Source organism: Anguilla anguilla, chromosome 11, assembly GCF_013347855.1.
Source record: "Anguilla anguilla isolate fAngAng1 chromosome 11, fAngAng1.pri, whole genome shotgun sequence".
Lineage (NCBI taxonomy): Eukaryota > Metazoa > Chordata > Actinopteri > Anguilliformes > Anguillidae > Anguilla > Anguilla anguilla.
The window spans coordinates 21,499,647-21,518,800 of record NC_049211.1 but is presented as its reverse complement, the minus strand read 5'-3'; the positions used below and the strand labels follow the sequence as shown (position 1 = coordinate 21,518,800).

The 19,154-nt window shown below is 43.7% G+C and overlaps 1 long non-coding RNA gene across 1 annotated transcript; it reads left to right on the top strand.

Moving 5' to 3' along the window:
* Window positions 1-401: 401 nt before the first annotated feature.
* Window positions 402-4,176, top strand: LOC118208464. Its single transcript, XR_004761571.1, has 3 exons — window positions 402-672; window positions 1,072-1,188; window positions 1,826-4,176. It is a non-coding gene; the product is annotated as an uncharacterized LOC118208464 (long non-coding RNA).
* The last annotated feature ends 14,978 nt before the right edge of the window (window positions 4,177-19,154 follow it).

Below are 19,154 nucleotides of genomic sequence, written 5' to 3'. Positions count from 1 at the left end.
CCACAGAAAGGAGGCCAAAGGGACAACAGGGTTAGAGAGGGGCAGCTTCTCATGTACTGAAGTATACCTTTCACCAAGGTGTCATTTTTCTCCTTCAGCTGCTCCTAGGGGTAGCTTGAAAACATCCATTGCCTCCACAACAGAGCCAGTCTATTCTTCTAAACTTCTAAAGCATTAAACCAGTACACCACAGAACTCTTATACATACATCTGCATCCATTAACATGTGATGTTTTGACTTTCCTGCTCTACTTCAGAATAACACTGCACTGCAATGCTAGTACAGTGATCTACCTGTACAAATACGTTGATATTGCCGCTCTACACTAATACAATGATGCGATACCAACACCATACGTGCGACTCCGCTGCGTGTTACTGCCAGAATTGAAGAGTGAATGTCCTTGCCTTTGTCTCGAGACCGCATGAATGTTGCTTAGGTCTGTATCTGTGTAGCGCTTGGCCTTCGTGGCCTATGGTCTCGGACAACAACTCTCTGCAGCATGCTCAATAGTCCCTTCACTCCACCATAGTTTGTGCCATTATAACAGGCGTTGGGGCGAATTCGATGATTGCATGTTTATTTTATTGCATACTGGAAATGGCAGCCTACTAACATGGCGATAAAAGAAGAAACGAGGAGTGTTCACTAACGACCCCCCGAAACCGCAAGTAATTCAATTAATATCTGTCTTTTATCCCAAAGTTCAGCTGATTACAATCATGAATCACTCATGAATACAGCCTATGATGACTGGATTATCATAGCTAAACAGCTAGCTTTTTGCCAAAGTTTAGAACCAAGCTAGAGACGAGCAATGTTACAAATGTTCTTTCCAATGCATTTTAGCCTTTTCTGTTCTCAGCATTCTACTAATGGTGTCTGTTAGCTGTCTAATATTGCATATCTTTTGCAATGTCTTAGAACTAGCTTGCTAGATGGAGTTTTATTTAATGCAAGCTAACTGGACAATTGATAGGCACATTACTTGGATTTGATTAACTAGCTGTCTGCTATAAACAGTACATTACGCTGGATTGGATTTTGGTTGTTTGCCATTGGAATTTCAGAGTTGGCCACTGTAAAATTCGCATTTTACAACTTCGAAGAGGACATGCACGAAATGGAAGGCAACTTGCAAAAAGACCGCTCACTAAATTTGGAGATACAACGTGCCCTTTCATGAGGTATGTTGAACTTTGATATCGTAACTACAACAGAAATGTAATTAATCAGTGCAATCTTAACGTTCGCTTAGTTACATTTGTCTACTTGTCGGTGTCCGATGTGCATTACCATACTTTATTCATCTCTCCCGATACTGACCTACTTGGTACTTTTTGTTGGACAACGTCATAATGCATAAACATAACCAGCATGGCTCTTTGCCCGCACATCAATTCGGTCTATAAAGAGTTTCAAAACGATTTTTGAGATGAGATGTAAACTAGCTGGCTAAATTAGCATAACAAATCTGCATGGTGTTGATTGTGGTTGCTAGACATTTAATTTAACCTTGTCAACGTAAATAACAATACTATCTTGAAAGCCCAATTTAAAAATCACACGAGCTCATGCCCGGTTAAGTGAAAGTTAATTTTCCAACGTTTCAGTAGGGGTTGGGGGCGTGGGCTGGGTGTGTTTCTAGAGGGGTCTGTTCTTGACTGCTATGCTGCGATAGTGATAGACTGCTCTCTGCCGTTCTACACTGCTATAATTCAAAATGGTAGATATGGTATCTCTGCACTCTGCTATACATCCGCCTTTTTTATGCTACTCTGACGCTGCTATATACTGTGCTGCAACACCTTTGGTTTTCCTCAGGCTAAATTGACACAGTACTTCAACCCTGCACCGTTGTCTAGCTACACCACTATGGCCTCAGCGCTATACCGTTACACGGCTAAGCATCCCTAAATCCCTGGAATTGAGTGGCCCAGGTAGAGCCCTCCCTCCTCCACAGAAATATCACTTAACACAGATTAACCTTGGGCTGGAAAGCGCTGCCTCTCGCCTGCTGTTCCACAGTACCTGCCAGCTGCCTGCCACTAGAGTCCTCCTTATCGTCTCCCTCCATCTGCATGTGTGTGTGCGTGTGCGTGTGTGTTTATGAGAATGGTGGGGGGAGGTGGGGGTGGAATGGTTTCTTATTAATAAACCATTACCTTAATACTTTTGTTCATGTGTGTCACATTACATGATCCAGAGCTTTCTCCTCCATTTTCTGGTCCCTTCGGCCAATAGCCTGTGCATCTGCACAATTGGGGAGGGTGAGGGGAGTCGGGATGTTGTTGTTTCCACGGAAATCAGAGTTGGTTTCAGATTTCAGCCGGATGATTAGGAAATGTATCTGTGCATGTGTGTGCAAGAGTGTCTTCACCTTCGTAATATTCTTTGGGAGATGTTATCAGATGTATTTTTAATTACAATTAGGACACAGCTCATTTCTCCTGTACAAATTCACCTGTGTGACCCTACTAGGGGAAGCTTGTCACTATACTGTATATTTGGAGGAGTGCTGATTGAAATCACTTGTGGTAATGCAGGTACAAATCAAATTATTGTCAAAGCATCACGCATGTCTATTAAAATATACTGGTACTGTAAATAGTCTCTGTATAGAGTTGTTCAGCCTGATTTTGTGCTCAGTTGTGATGTGTATGGTCTAAGTGTCTGTCTTTGGCTGTTGGGAGTGACTGTGTAATGTATGGTTCTGTGCATTGTGTTCTCTTCTGTCATTGCTGTTACATTATACCACTCTGTTGTATGGAGTGTTTTGTGTTGTGAGTATTTTATTGTATGGGTTTTGTTGGAGCGTGTGGGATTGTACAGTGTATATGAAAATGTTTTATCATGTGAAGTCTATGTGCATTGTGTTATTTAATGTTTACTTGGCTAATGTATCAGCCATGCACTAGGCTATATGCAATGTCCTCTGCCCATAGTGTTAGATGAATTTGTGCGGAAGATTGAACTAAATTCATATTCAAAGATCAGTTTGTACGTGTACTTTTTTCAGTCACCATGTTTGGGTGTTTGTTTTCTATTCTAGTGCTGCATACATTCTCTATTGTTATGTGTACTAAAGGCTTGCATTTCTGTTAGCAATTATATAGTAACGTTAGCCAGTGCTTGCATTACCAGTTAGCTCGCATAGCTTACGGTAAGCTAGCTAAAGTAATCAAGCAATGGAAAACAGATGAAAACAGCCATGGAATACTTTAGAAGAATACGCAGTTAGCCATGACTATTGGCATTTAGCAGGCTACACTGCACTTCCCCAGTGTTAGGTGGAAATACTTAGTAATTACTAGAATATACATTAGAACTCTTTTTACGGTGCAACACCTTACCGTTAGGAATATGCAAAACTGAACTTGAACACATTATAACTAGGCTATGTGTTAGCTTACACATAGCTGGCACTACCAACCCCTGAAGCCATACTATAGTAAAACCTTTTGGCTGGAAGTCATTAATGTTCACATTGTCCTCTCCACCAGCAGTCATTTTTTCGATTTAATGACTTCTCTGCTCTTAAATTATGTTCATTTCAGATAATTCTGTGGAGCAAGAGCTTTTGACTAGTCTAGTTTAAGATTTTATTTATTTTAGACTAAGTTCAAGACATTTCATTTGCAAATAAGCTTTTGAGTCATTTAAGGGGATAGTTTTTTTTTTTTTAAGTTTAAGTTTTAGTGCATGTTATTTATTGGTTCAGTCAGTTTTTGTGTGCAATTAAGGGTATAATGTATTTCTGGAAAATATCTGGCAGCTTTATCTGGTTTCTATCGGAGGTTCATGGTCAAAAGCAAAAAAAAAAAAAAATTAAACCAGCACTGAAACAGCTTATACACTGACGTTATGCCTCCAGAGGCTGTACGTGTCTTTATTACATTTAAAAATTCCAAAAATTTTAAATTATTCTTCAAGAGAACTTATTTAATGTAACCTCGAACACTGAGCTCATGTTGGCAAAACTTAATTTATCAACACTGCATGAATCCTTGGGAGTGAAGAGCTAGTACTGCTTGAGAACTGAGAAAGAAAGAGGTGTGGGAAGGATATAAAAGTTCATTTATGCCTATAATGTTGAACCAATACTATAAAATTAATCTGTTCATATGTGCAGCCTTGGAAAATATTGCTACAGTTACCTGAAGTGTATTTTCTTCCTTCAGGCCACACATCCCCAGATGCCCATGTACCAACCATTGTAAAGCTGGCAGGTCATCAGAGATGTGTGTTAGTGTTTCAAATGTCCTTCATTGCACCTAAAAACTGTCTGGGACAATTAAAAACATGCAGTAAACTGAAATTATATATTTTTAAAACCCCAGAATGTGAACTGTCCCTTTAAGATTTAATTTAGTTATTTTGGAGTTATGCCTTGTGTATTATATTGCAAGTCATATCACTATTGCAGTAACTACCAGAATAATACTATGATATTTTATCCATATAGTGCAGCCCTAATGTGAGTTGTGTGTGCACATTGGCTGTGAAGTAGGTTTGTGTTATGTACAATATATTTGTTCCTTGTCCTGAAATGTGTACATATAGCTTTTTGTGAGAAGTATATGTAAATGTGCTCGTGCTCTTTTAAATATATGCCTGTGGCGTTTTCCTATGAGAAATGTATGTTTGTTTTGTTAGAGTGTGTGAAACGTGTGGGTGTTTGGTAGTGTAACGTGTGTGCACGCGATGTTAGTGTGCACTGTGATGTGAAGGAGAGCACTTGTCTCTCCTCCCTGCTGCGGTAGCTCTGTTGCCGTGCTCACGTCTCTTGGCTCCGTTCCTCCCCTCTTTGTATTATTTTCTCAAACAGTGAAAATGCATATTGTTTGATACCGCATTATCGTCTAAAACTGAGATGGAAAAGTAAATGCGAGTTTGTTTACCTTATGTCTGAGGTATGTAAATGCTTAGCTTATTTCCTGCTTTGTACTTGCCCAGGGCTGAACGGACTAACCGTATTCTCTTCATGCTTGTTTTTATTTATGAGAGGGAGAGAATGAGAGAGAGAGATGAATAACTGAACAGTGTGACTGTGTAACGCTCACCTGAGTGTGCTCTGAAGGAGGATGGATGCTGACTTTTATTTTTATTTTTAATATGGTTAAGCTATCTTTTCACTTAACCATTTTTAGGTCTCGAACACTAGACTACTTGACAGCCTGTGTGTCTGTCAAACTGATGTAATGGAGGACAAGTATGCACTTAAGTGAATAACAACTACAGGGAAACATTAAATGTCTTGACATTTTCAATATCCATTACTGCAAAGTGCAAGTAGGAGAATGCCTAAATTAGACCAGGAGACAGTGGAAAAATCAATACGGCTAAGATGAAAATTGATTTGAGCTCTGATTGTTGAGATTATTACTCAATGAATGATGTAAGGCAGTAGATGTTGGAATGCAGTCATATGATTTCAGTCATATGAAAATTGAGTTACTTGCTGAAATTGAATGGGTCTCCATCTCATTACATATTCGGCCCTGAATAATGATTTACGGGTATTTAAGTCCTGAATGTGTTCATAAAACTCTCACTTAATGCACAGATTGCTGCATAAATTTATAATACATTAACTTCAGACTATTCAGTCAAATGCATACCAGTCACTTGTAAGTTGTATCAAGTTTACAATCGAGTAATGTGTTCCTTCCCCAATAAGCAATAGTTTCTCCAAATACACGTCTTTCTGTTTAACCCTGCTCAGAATGAGACATGGCCAGTCACATGATTGCAGTGACAGGCATAATTAAAAGCTTGTGAACTGTAAGTACTGACCAGGATTCTCACATAGTCATTACAATACATTTTCCAATCACATTTCATATAACTGAATCTTCTTCATCATAGACAGAGTTATTAAAATATGGTTAAGACAAACAAACTAAAGTACTTTATCATGTCTGGAAGCCTCAGAGCTTGTCTTATCTTGATTTTGAACATCCTTATTTCTGCTTACTCCCCCCCCCCCCGATCTCATGTTTAGGTGACATTAGTATTGCTTTGATTGAAGTGGACATCCATACTATTGCTAGGCATGTTGACAACTGAGCTTTCTTTTTTGTTTTCTTTAAATGACTAGATCAGTTATTCTCAATAGTAACACAGGACAGAATAGAAAAGTAAAATTAAATAGCTTGAGCTGTTAAAATAATTAAGTTGGTTAAAAAGTTACCGTCTGGGTTTGTCCAGAGCTGCAGTTAAAGAGAACTTAATTGACTGAGTAAGGACTCTGTGCATAGGTAGTATATCCAGTGTTGGAGCCTTACAGGGAGCAGTTCACCTAGCAGTGACCTTCCTGAGAGAGTCTTAAGAGGTTATTTTTGTCACCCAGGTAACTGAGGTCCCCATTCTCCATTACAGAAACAAAATCCTCCATCTCACTGGAAGCTTCCAAAATACAATATTGTATGGTATACCACATGGTGTCCTCTCAAATGACATTATAAAAGGGCCATTATAGAGGATGCAAATGGATAAACAAACATATGAAGAAAAGGCTATCAGAAGCTGTTTCATAAACACTCCTGTTGTTGGGCAGCCTTTTTTGCTGTGTTTGTAGAATGCACGCATCAGCCTTGTGAATCGAATGTGTGACACATTGTTCCCAATCAAATGAGGTGGGGGGCGTGACATGCCCCCAGGATGCTCTGGCAGTGCCACACCCCCAGACACGCAAATGTACCCAAATGTGAGCCCGTCTGTGGCAGTTTCTCTCTGTCTCTGACCGTTCACCCTAAAACTGAGAGACAGGTGGACTCTCTTGCCTCCACTTCCCTTTTTCTGTCTGGTTACTCTTGTGGGAACCTTCCGAAATCCAAACCGTTATGGCCTTGTGGTCCCTTTTTTGTAGAAATGTATAATGCGCCAAAAATGTTAAAGAGACACTTATCTGCAGATAGCAATGATGCATGAAAGTTTAAATCTGCTTTCTGAATTTTCAGTAAGCTCATCAATATTGATTAAACTGCAGACTAGTGTTGAGGCACGGGAGCACTGATACCAACACTTTTTTTAAGGCTTTTAGCCCGATTGTTATTCAGAATCTTAATGATCCCCTTCCAAAGTTGATTGATTAGCAGAGCTGTTTGGCTCTGTCGCCACGGACAACAGGAATGTGCAAAAGATACAGTAAACAACACTTAAAGCAAAATTAATTATTGTAATTAATCCCCTTTTTCCTGCGCACAATGCTAATGTACTAGTCTGCCAGTTGCACCCGGCCATTTTAAATTAGATGAATAAATTTGGAACTTAATTATATTTGGACCTCAGAGCTATTATTTTCCATTATTGAAAGGGGGAAATGCAGAGAAGATGGTAGAGCCACAAGCTCTGGCAATCTAACGCGTAGATAGACAGGCCCATCTTTGTATCTCTCCTGTTGTGCGTATGCATGCTGAATGAATGAATGTTTTTTAGCTCTCCCCTGAGCCTCGCCCTCTGTGTACCTCCCCAGTGCATAATGAGGGTCAGTAAACAGCTTCGCCTTTATTTTCACTGTCAGAAATGAAAAGGAAACAGCAGTTAGGAAAGCCCAGAGTCATATCGGAGAGCCCACTGTAACCCAGGGGTTAGGTAGAGGCAAGTGTGAAACACACACACACACAGACACACAGGTAAATCACGGGGTGTGTGTATGAAGTAATTAACATGGGATTTGAGTCCTCAAAGTTTAGCTGCCCCCTCCTCCCCCTTCCCCCAAGTCTGTGGAAGGCCTGTAAATCTAATTAAAAGCTGACAGTAGCTAGGGATCCCAGGGTCATGGTGCCCGCCCCCCCCCTCCCATGTCCCCGTCACTTTGAAGCCTGTGCTGGAGACAGCCTGCATTAGGCCTGTCTGCAGCTCAACGCTGCTGCCATGCCCCCCCCCCCCCAGTCTGCTGGATGCTAAGGAGAGAGGGAGGACAGGCCTCCAATGCCCCTCATGCTGCACGTTTCACTGTTCCGAGTTTCGCATATTCTTTTAAAAAGGGGAACTTTTTCCCGTGCAACATGCATTCCTCTTCGTGGGAGTTTTTTGTAGATCGATGGAACCCCCAGCCAGGCCTACGTTGGCCCCTGTTTTTCCCCCTTTCTCCCACTAACGCTCGGTCCCTGCAGTAATTGCTGGGTCACGTTTCCTCTTTCATTTCTTTAATTGAAGCTTCGCGCCGGGTTTGGAGCAGAGAGAGAAGGGCTCCAGTGTTGGAGCGGGGCAGTCATATGGGGAATATGCTCCTCTGGTCTGGGAAACAATCAGTGCCCCCTCTCCCCGCGCTTTCTCCCTCCGCTGCGATTTCCATTCAAGTCCAGTCCTCAGGCACAAAAGCCCTCCATTTATTTATGTATCCAAGAGAAGGAAATGGACTCCCAGCCAGCGGAGGTGGGGTGAGCAAGAGGTAAAGTGCCCTGTACATTGTGTGTGTGTGTGTGTGTGTGTAATCTAAATGTCAGTAAGAATTGTATCTGAATAAATGTGCAAGAAAAAATTACTAAAATGTAATAAAAAAATAAAAAAATAGAAAAAACCTAAACAAGTGTGTGTGTATGTGGATGGGTGATTAGCAGGCTGGTTGAGACTAAGCTGGGAATCATGATAAAAACGTGGGTGGGAGCAGCAGATTTCTGTCCCAAACAAACAAAAGAGCCCCAGATGCTTCAGGACGGAGACCAAATGCACTTCAGTGCAGAGACCCCTCAAGCTTCAGTAGAGAGGCCGTACATGTTTTAGTAGAGAGACCCCACACATTTCATAGAGACCCTTGTGTGCTCTACTGTAAGAGTCTTTCAGACTCTCGGCTATTTTCCCGCAGGATAAAACGGGAACTTAGCGAACCCTTCATATGCCATTTAGCCCACTGGATTGAGTAGAGGCTGTGCAGTAATCAAGATGGCATCTGTTTACAGCGGGATCGGGTCACCTTAGCCTGGATTCGCACGTGTCACAGCTGTGCGCACGCAGACGCAGGTCCCCTCTCTGTCCCCTGAGAGACCGGCCCTGTCGCGGCCGTCCCTGTGATCCCAGCGCTGTCGTCTGCTCCGGTTTCGGAAGGCGACAGTCGCCAGCGATCCGCGCGCCAGAAAGTGAGCCCGCGAGCGCGGGGCGGGCTGCGCGGGGCGGGCTGCGCGGGGCGGGCTGCGGCCGTATGAAAGCAGACGCGCGATTCAGAGTTCAGCACCGCGCTCTGCGCCGCCGCGGCCAGCCTCCCGCCGGGCGTCGCGCCGCGGCCGGCCCGTAATGGGCCCAACGTGGCCCTTATTAGATTGGCTAATGCGACGCGTGGAGCGGGGGGCCGGGGTGGCCTCCATTAGCCCGAGCGCGAGCGAGAGGGAGAGCGCTGACCTCCCGGCGCTGCTGTAAGAGAATCCTCTCAGGCCGAGGGGAGCCCACTCTGTCAGCCCGCCCCGCTCCGCTCCCGCGGCCGCGCATTGATCTGAGCAGCGCGCCGACTTCCCTCTAAATCACATCATGAAAACGGACACCGCCCGCCGCCCGCCCGCCGGCTCCAGCTCTTTACAGCCCCCCCTTTTTGGTTTTAGCCTCCTTGTTGGGACGGGGTGGACGAGTGCAGCCAACCTGGAGAAATTAGCAAGTGTGAGAGTACGCGCCTGTCAGACCTGCCCACGTAGACGCAGACACGCCCGCTCGCTCCAGCTCTCCCTCCTCACAAGCTCAACAGAGAGCCTAGCACTACCTCAGCCAGGGAGACCAGAGGACTTACAGACCCGTGTGATCTCCAGCTGTCAGCTGCAGCTGCGTCTGAGTACTCTCTCCCCACACCTCTCCAGCCGCTTTTCCATCTTTCTTTCTTGCTGCTTCTCTCCCTCTCTCTCTCTCTCTCTTCTCCCTGTCTGTTTCCCTCTCTGACTAATAATTGTTTTTCTCCCTCCCTTTCTCTCTGTCCCACTCTCTTTACATGTCCTCTATTGTGCTTTCTCTTTCTCTCCTGGTCTCTGTCCTCTCTCTCTCTCCCTCTCTCCCCCACTGTTCCTGCTGGCTGTGGCTTTGGCTGATAGGCATCTCTGCTGGAGTCTGCCAGTTGTTTTGCAGACAGAGTTCCTTCATGCGAGGCACTCTGGCTCCCTGGGAACATTTACCCAGGCCCCTGGGCCCACCTCCTGCCTGCTTTACCCAGCCCCCGGGGCCCAGGCCCTGTCTGCTTTACCCAGCCCCCGGGGCCCACCTCCTGCCTGCTTTACCCAGGCCCCAGGGCCCAGGCCCTGCCTGCTTTACCCAGGCCCCAGGGCCCAGGCAGTGCCTGCTTTACCCAGGCCCTGCCTGCTTTACCCAGGCCTGAGGGGCATGCCTCAACCTTTCTGTTTGTGATTTATATATATATATATATATACACACTCACCGGCCACTTCATTAGGTGACAGGAGTGGTACCTGGTTTGGTCTTCTGCTGCTGTAGCCCATCTGCTTCAAGGTTTGACTTGGTGTGCATTCAGAGATGCTCTTCTGCATACCTCGATTGTAACGAGTGGTTATTTGAGGTACTGTTGCCTTTCTATCAGCTCGAACCAGTCTGGCCATTCTCCTCTGACCTCTGCCATCAACAAGGCATTTTCGCCCAGAGAACTTCCGCTCACTGGATATTTTCTCTTTTTCGGACCATTCTCTGTAAACCCTAGAGATGGTTGTGCGTGAAAATCCCAGTAGATTCGCAGTTTCTGAAATACTTAAACCAGCCCGTCTGGCACCATTAACCATGCCAGGTTCAAAGTCACTTAAATCACCTTTCTTCCCCATTCTAATGCTTGGTTTGAACTTCAGCAGATTGTCTTGACCATGTCTACATGCCTAAATGCATTGAGTTGCTGCCACGTGATTGGCTGATTAGAGCAGTTGATGTTTTAAGTTTTAATTGTTATGTTAATGCAGATAAATCACGATTGCAAAGCATTGTCTCGCAGTTGGAGGTTTGGTGTCTGATGGGGAAAGTGTGGTGCTGTGAGGTGTTCATTTGTGAAACTTCAGACTCCAGCGTTTTTCTCTTTCTCCTGGACTGCTCAGAAGAAAACAGCAAGCGCCACTGTTTGGAACTAACTTTCGCTGTGTTCACTTCCAGCCTGCCGTGAGCCGCTGCACTGGGGAAAGGGCGCTCTGTGTTCAGCTGCCACACACACACGTGGCGTAATTGGCCGCGCCATTAACACCTCGATGTTGGGGTTAATTATTTTCAGTGCCAGGCACAACAGCCCGAGTCTGTCGCGCTGAATTCACGGGCCCGAGATCAGAGAGGGCTGTCAGTCCACCTTTCAAACACACTCTGATCTTTTATTGCGTCCCTAAAAAGAAGGAAAAGGATAGCTCAAGGAAAGAAGGAAAACAGTGAGGAGGGGAAGGGGGGCCCTATTAGAATGGCTGGTGATTATGTGCTGTCCTCCCCAGCTCCTTCCTGTACCTGACCCCTGGATAACCTCCAAAACTTTCAAACATTTGAAAGGAGTCAAGGAGTCCATTCTGTGGCGAGGCAGCGGCGTGTGCATTCCGAGCACGCTATCACCACCATCACTTGACAAGAATTATATAATTGCAGCCTGTGATCTCTTTTAGGCCAAAACGCACTCATTTTCCTCAAAGACCATTTTGAAGTTTCTTTTTCTCCTTCTGCCCCCCCCCTCTCTCTCACACACACACACATACACAGACACGCACACACACACACACACACGCTCTGCCTTACTCCCACCCTCCCTCCATTTCCCTTGAATGTTAAAATTATACACATTAATTCACTCCTTCCCTCTTCATCTCCAGGCTCCCCGTTCTCCTCCTGCCCCCTCCCCCAATTCAGTGTTACGATACTCGTTTAAATTAAATACAATTAGCTTAATTCTCTGCCACCTTCATTTATTCATCGAATTATTGAGTTATTTATCACTGTGGACTGTGTGAGTGGAGTAGGGTCAGCCTGGGTCCTGTGCTTACTGGGAGGAGAGAGGGAGAGAGGCGACTTGCAGTATCGAGAGTACATCTTGCTCGCCCGCACGTGAGACACATGGGGTTCAGCTGCTTAGAATGGGGCACAGGGCACACGCGACGGCGCCACTGGCTCTCCCTCTCCCCTGTGTGCCAGTCTTCAGCCGTGGCATTTAGAAAATCCAGGATGGCGTGGGTTTGAATCCCAGGTAGGGGAGTTTCATCGTCGCCTTGAGCAAGGCAGTTTCGCCTGAGTTTCCTCCAGTATAATTGGAGCCATATTGATGGGGTACAGAATAATTAATATGTAAAATGAGGGGCCTCTGGAAAGAGAATGAACCCTTCTGTTTGCAAGCTCGAGCTCTGAACCTGAAAGAAAGACTGTTTGCATTTAATGAGTGTCAAATTCAAACATTTCAGTGTAAGTCAAAATGCTAATTGCGCATTCTTTCTTTCTCCTTATTCGTGCTGTTTCTTTTTGTGTAGCTGGGGTCCAGGAACCATTGGTAGTCTGAAGGAAAATCAGGGGGTTCTCAGAAAAATGGAAGCTGGAATTGACCTTTTTAAAAAAATATTTAGTTAAAATATTATTTATTATGGAAATTTCAGTTTTAAAGAAAGTTTAACCACTTTGGGAGCCTTGCTAACATAGCGAATTTCTAACATTGTATTTTACAAAAATAGATAGATTTTTTTTATTTTGATTAATAATATAATTACATCATTGCAACTTGTGTTTGAAAGCCACCCATTTTAGTGTTGTCATGAGCCAGTGTTGAGCCTGATAGCCCCTTTGGAACCCCCATATATTTCCTGTATTTTTGGGTTCCATCTCCATCTTCCAGATGACTAACAGACAGCCTCTAGGGTGCATGAAGCAGCATGCACTCTATTTCTGAAGCCTTTATTTATTATTTGCTGCAATATGTTCACACTTTATTGCAATATATCTGCTAAATCTAAAATTTCATAACTGCACGCATAATGTATTCTGGTTAACTTCCCCACGCATTCCCGCAGTTCGCTGCCTGAATCTGGGGAGTCCAGTGTGGATGCTCCTAATGTACACCATAATGCCGTTTCTTTAAAACCAGTTTTTCTACATAACTGGCTAGCGTCAGGTATCAGTTCACTACGATGTATCTGAGAACTAAATTAAGGAGCCCATTTCAGTACTTGATTGAATTCCGTAGATGAGCGCCTGCAGTGCATCTACAGCCAGCGTGCCATGCGCGATGCGTGTGCATGTACAGCCAGCGTGCCACGTGTGTGCATGTACATCCAGCGTGCCATGCGCGATGCGTGTGCATGTACAGCCAGCGTGCCACGAGTGTGCATGTACAGCCAGCGTGCCATGCGCGATGCGTGTGCATGTACAGCCAGCGTGCCACGTGTGTGCATGTACAGCCAGCGTGCCATGCGTGATGCGTGTGCATGTACAGGCAGAGTGGTGCGTTTCACAGGCCTTTTCCGTCATGTTTAAGCATCGCACTGATGACTGGAGCGCTTCAGTTTTGTACGGATTTGAGTTTGTCCTGTGTTTCGTTTTATTTGTTTGCGAACGGAGGCCAAAGGCTCATGCATATGGTTACCGATCTATTGAGCTTAATTTGAAACAGTCACAAATGTGTTTGGCTGTGTAAATATTGTGTGTTCCGAATTCCGACCGAGTTATCATGTGCTTCTGAGGCTAATCCAGTATTTTGCGTTAAAGTAAATATTGCAGTTTATTTTAAAACATGATATGCTACTTCATTGCTTGACTTTTTTTTTTTGGAATCTATGCAGCCAGCCAGCAACCCCCCTCTCTATACTTAGTCCGGGCTTTTGATCGGTGCAGTCTGCAGGGAAATCTGATGTGTTGATAATGACTAAGAATATTTTGTACATTTGTATTTATGATTCTGCTGTCTGCTAGCATCTGTGTTTGTTTGGACTAATATTTTTCTGTGGTCCTGCAAGCAATTAATTAATTAGGCACCATTTGTCACTATGCAGCCTTATTGTACAGTGGCCGTGTTCTGACACTGCTGTTTCAGGAGTCTGTGCTGTAACAATGCACGCTCTGCAGAACAGAAGGGCAGTTGGAACAATCTCCTGGACATTAACATATCGTCACGCGAGCCAGCTCATAACCAGTTAAATTTTCCCGAATGTTTGGGGAAGAACAACTGCTGTTTGTCTTTGCAGGTGAATGAGGTGTAAAGTCATGTCTTCATACACCAACAGCTCTTCACATGGAGAAAAAAACAGGACCGTGGCAAAGAAACACCGTTTTACTCCACTTTTCTCTGAGCCCTATTTAAAACTGTAAACCTGTTGGCAGATATTGGTGGTGAAAAAGTGGCCATGAGCAGAGGCTTAGGAGGGTTTGGTAAAGGGTTTGGTAAATATTTGCTGAGGTCCGGCTGAACGCGCTTTGCGTGACCGAGTGCGGGAGAGGAGGGCCACGCCAGGGCCCAGGGAAGTTTGCATGCGCTTTTGCATGGGGCCGCGTCCAAGCCCAGCTCATTTGCAAGAGAGTGGAGATTCTTAACTGGGATTCAGAAAACAGGTAGCCCCTTATCTTCCCCGCGCTCTGATCCAGGGTTATAAAACGTGCAGTAATGGAGCATGAATTGCCTGATAAACAGAGATACTGCGCTTTTTCCCCAACAGCTTGAGATAAGAAAGTGACATCCTCTTCATTTGACCAAACTCCTAGCACTTCCTGTCCTTCTTTTCTGCTCGCTGTTTGCTGTTATGCACTGGCACTGGCAAAATTATATGCGCTTCAGTTTACTCAGTATTTTACAGACTTTGCGCTCGTGAGTTCTTCTTCTGGCAGATAAAGTTCAGAAAAAAGATAGGCGTTCTTGTGCATTTCTTCTTGCACAAATCTTTACGCAAACCCCATAATATTTAATTGATGAAGGAAATTGGTTTTTTTTTCTAATCTGCATTATTAAGATGTCATATCCTAGCATTCATTTTACGTGACAAATTTTTTTTACATGGCTTGTTTTTAACAAAATGTTGTTAAAAGTCAACACAGGGTACAGCAGTCAGAGCTGCAGTTGCCAGTGATATGCCAGTCTATGCCAACTTTAACAGTTGTCTACTCATTTAAAACAATTTCATCTAAATCTGTGGACAGCTTTCTCAGTAATCCTGCAAACAGACAGACAGAATTACAGAAACGGTCCCATAAATCCTGCTCTGGCTATAATAAATGCACTTATTATTTTGGTGTCTTCTCAGTGGTCATCCTAAAGGTTCACTTTAAATGAGTAATCTCCCCAAAGCAGGTCATGTGCTTGGCATCTGATATGTTTGTGGAGGATATACAAGGATATACAGTAAGAATCAGGAAACGGCAACAGCAATTGTAATCATTGTTGTCATCGTTGATAATAATGATGACGTCGATGTTGCTGTTATTGTTGTAGGATGTAATGCAGTAGAGCACAAGAGCCCTGGGAATGATACTGCGCATTACTTGTGATCACTGTGCAGCGATAAAATGGAAGGGCACAGAACTGCGGGTGTGACACGTGCAGAGTGCAGTGTGAGCGTGAGCAGGGCCAGCTATGCCATCAGACCAGCTGTAACCTAAGAGACCGGGGGGCTCTAAACACATCCACCAGTCACCTCCTAATAAGCATTTTAAAAAATCTGTTTACTGTAACAATGTACCTCGCAAACCAGCGCCATTTTTATTAACTGAATACTATGCGTCCTGTGTTCAGAAGTATCTGCAGTACTGAGGAAAACACTGTGGACATCGAGGTCAACCCACTGATCTGGCATAGGAAGTTTTCATCAATCTATCAAATAATGGCAGGGTTAAAATGGCCAGATTAAGATTTTTTTTTTGTTCCAGGTTAATATTCACTCAAAAAGGGGCAAACAAAAAAGAAATGTCAGAAATGTGAGCAATAAACGCACTGCTGTTGTTATGTTAATGCTGGGCTGCCTGCCGCTTGCACAGAAACCACTCCTGTTTGGATCCTGTATTCATTTCTTTTTGTTGTTTATGATCTGAATTGACAAATTAATGTGAAATGAAGATTTTACACTATATTTAAGATTGAATTAACCTGTCAATATTTTTGTTAATGTTGATTTTTTTCCCATTCGTATTTCAATTATGCTATTTTTTCTTAATGCATTATTGGGAATCTAGTAGTTTATGTTCCTTTTGTGCAACACTGGAAATATTTATTATGAAACATTCACATTAAATAATAGCTCAAAATAAAAATAATTATTATAAAGTACAATTAATGGCTTGTTTTCTTATATCCATAAGCATAGATATTTATTACGAATGTATTTCTATTTCCCAGCCAAAAATATAAGCAAAGAGATTTAATTAACTGAAACCATTAAAAATATTTATTAATAATATTTTGGAGCCACTTACTGGAATGCAGTCCTCTTTTAAATGGTTTAAATTTAAGAAGTATAAAATCTTTCCTTTGGAGCGCCTGTTTGCGCAAAACTACTGCAGTGTTCTCCCTCAGAGCTGCAATTTTGATGTGGCCATAAGAGGGCAGTAGTGATCTGCAGTGTGTGGTCTGGAGAGAGAGCATGGGGGTGCAGGTAGTGGTGGGCTGCTTGGAGGAGGGGGAGTTTGAAGCGGTTTCTCCGTACTGACTGGTACAGCTATGAAGACCCTGGGTAACTGGGATTTTGTAGATTTATAACAAGGGACCAGCCATTTTTATTTTCACCTCTCCCAAACAACAAAAAGCCCTCTGTAAAATCTGGTGTGTGCTTTATGTCGGTTGGCCATCGTTCTCTCGTCTCCCTGACACTACATGGAAAAAGGCCTGAGATTATCTGTTGAAGGGACTTATTTTGCTGTCCTATGTGACTGTTCTCTCACTCTTGGTCATGCAGAACTTGAAACTACTTTCAGTGGCTTTGTATCTCCTGCTAGGTGCTTTCATGTCTGGGCTGAGAAGAAGCTCCACTCAATGTGGAAGTGGGTCTTCACTCTCTATGAATTTAGGACCTTAAACCAAATATTTCTCTTCTTTTGCTGGTACTGTACATTACTGGCATTTAGCAGACACTCTTACCTAGCGCAACTTTCAAAATCGTGTTTGTTGTTCATTTTGTTTAAAACATAGTATCCATTTGTGCAGATGTTTTGAAGCAATTCAGGTTAAGTACCTTTCTCAAGGGTGCAACAGCAGTGTCCTACCTGGTACCTGCAACCTTTGAGTTACAAGATTAGGTCCTCAACCATTATACTACACTACCACCCTATTGTGTACGCTTTAATTAGACAATTAAAAAATATAGATTTTGGTGGCGATATATACATGAAATATGGAGATGATGCTGATGATGATTAATATGGCCTCATGTATGTTCTATATGGTTTGATCATAAATAGTTTGATTAAGAGGGATTCTCAAAGTTTATATGGGCTTGCTTTGTTTCTCCCCAATGATCTTGATAGCTGCAACCCACTGATTGCTATCAGTGATTCAGATGAGTGGTCGCCTTGTTATTTTCATTAGTTGGTTAAAAGAGCAAATGGTCCCTCAGTTGTAAGCTTCACAAATAAAGGTGCCAGTGTTGAAGAGCTTGCGCTCCAGCATAACTTCTCCCTGTTCTTAGGTGAAGATGCAAATCACTCTGTTTGTTGAAATAAGTTTTGCATGACCAAACCCATTAAATGGTAAACGTTTTCTGCTTGATTATAATTTTTTACTGCTGTCTAAACTCCAGAAATACAGGGTTTGTCTGATTTCATGTGCCAAGCGGAGCCCTCAGTGAAGTTCCCAGAAAAAACTTTTTACACAGAAAAGAAAGGTCGTTCCACTGAATGCTTCCTATGGTTCTCCCCACAACCTTCAAAGAACCTTCAGTATCTGAGTGGAGATTCATCATAGTGGAGAAAAAAAACCCTTTTTTTCCTTTTTAAATAATGCACCAAATCAGGCCCCAGGAAGATAGTGGAGTGAACTCATGAAACTGAAATGAGATTTTAAAATAAGAAAAGCCTGTGATATGGATTAGAGTGGGGAGGGGGTGTATATCCCCCCTGCTCTTTCACTCCCAGCATTCCCTGCAGTGGTCAATCAGAGACCTAAAGTGGGGCGTGGGGGGCAGGCTGAGCGCCATTATCTCCTACAGCCTGTGGAGCTGTGCGCTCCTTCCAGGCCTCCCCCCCTCCTCTTTCTCTCTCTCTCTCTCTCTCATTCTCCTGCTCATTACTGTGCTTATTATTCCTCTCTTTAATTGGGAGGCATTTCATCAGCGCTAATGAGATCCTGGACGGTGCCGGAGCGGCAATCCTGGCGCTCACGCCGGGGTTTATCAGGAGCCGCGCAGCTCCCTGACGCTTTCGGAGACCCCCCCTCCTACCCCCCACCCCCCACCACACACGCCCGTATCCGCCCGGAGATCAGCGAGCGCTGCGGTTCCACCGCTGCTCGCATCGAAGCTACGCGCGACGTCACCTCACATACAACTCTACAACACTGTGCAACGCCATTCAGCAGCGCGGCGTATGCTATCATAATACGCATAGCTCTGCGAGCCCGACTGTGACCGCGTAATACAGCCAAACACAAGGCTAAAACTCCATCAGAATATGAGCTAACATTACACGCTTTCATTTCTTAGCCTTTATCCAGCGCGACTTACCGGGTTTAAATTTTACACGTTTGTACGGCTGGATGTTTACGGACGAAATTCAAAGGAAAGACCATGCTCAAGGTCACCAGAGTGATGGGTATTGAATCTGTAGCTTTTGCTCCACATAACAGATATTCAACGTGCTCTGACGTGTGTCAGATTTTTTACTGGACTTGGCAAAATCACTAAATCACATTTTTTTCGAGCTGTAAATACTTGAAACAACTCAAATACCGAGAATGACAGAAGTGGAAAAAAATGTGAAAAATGCAATAGGATAAAGTCGACAGTGCAAGATTACCCATAGGCATATAATAATCTCAATACGTACAGGCATATATAATCTAAATACGTAATCTCTCAATCAAATACGTAACCCCACTGCGCACTGACCTTAATGTTCTGGTGCCTGTGAGTCAGGGAACAAACAGTAAGTACCAGCACATCTTGTGCGTGTTAAACGATGCAGATTAATGCGGGCCTACGAGGATGATTTCACAACACTGTACACACGCATGGACTGCAAGGAACAAGAGCAAATGGAAGGTAGGGGGGGAAGAAGACAGGAAGGAAAATGGCTCCGAAATATAGCC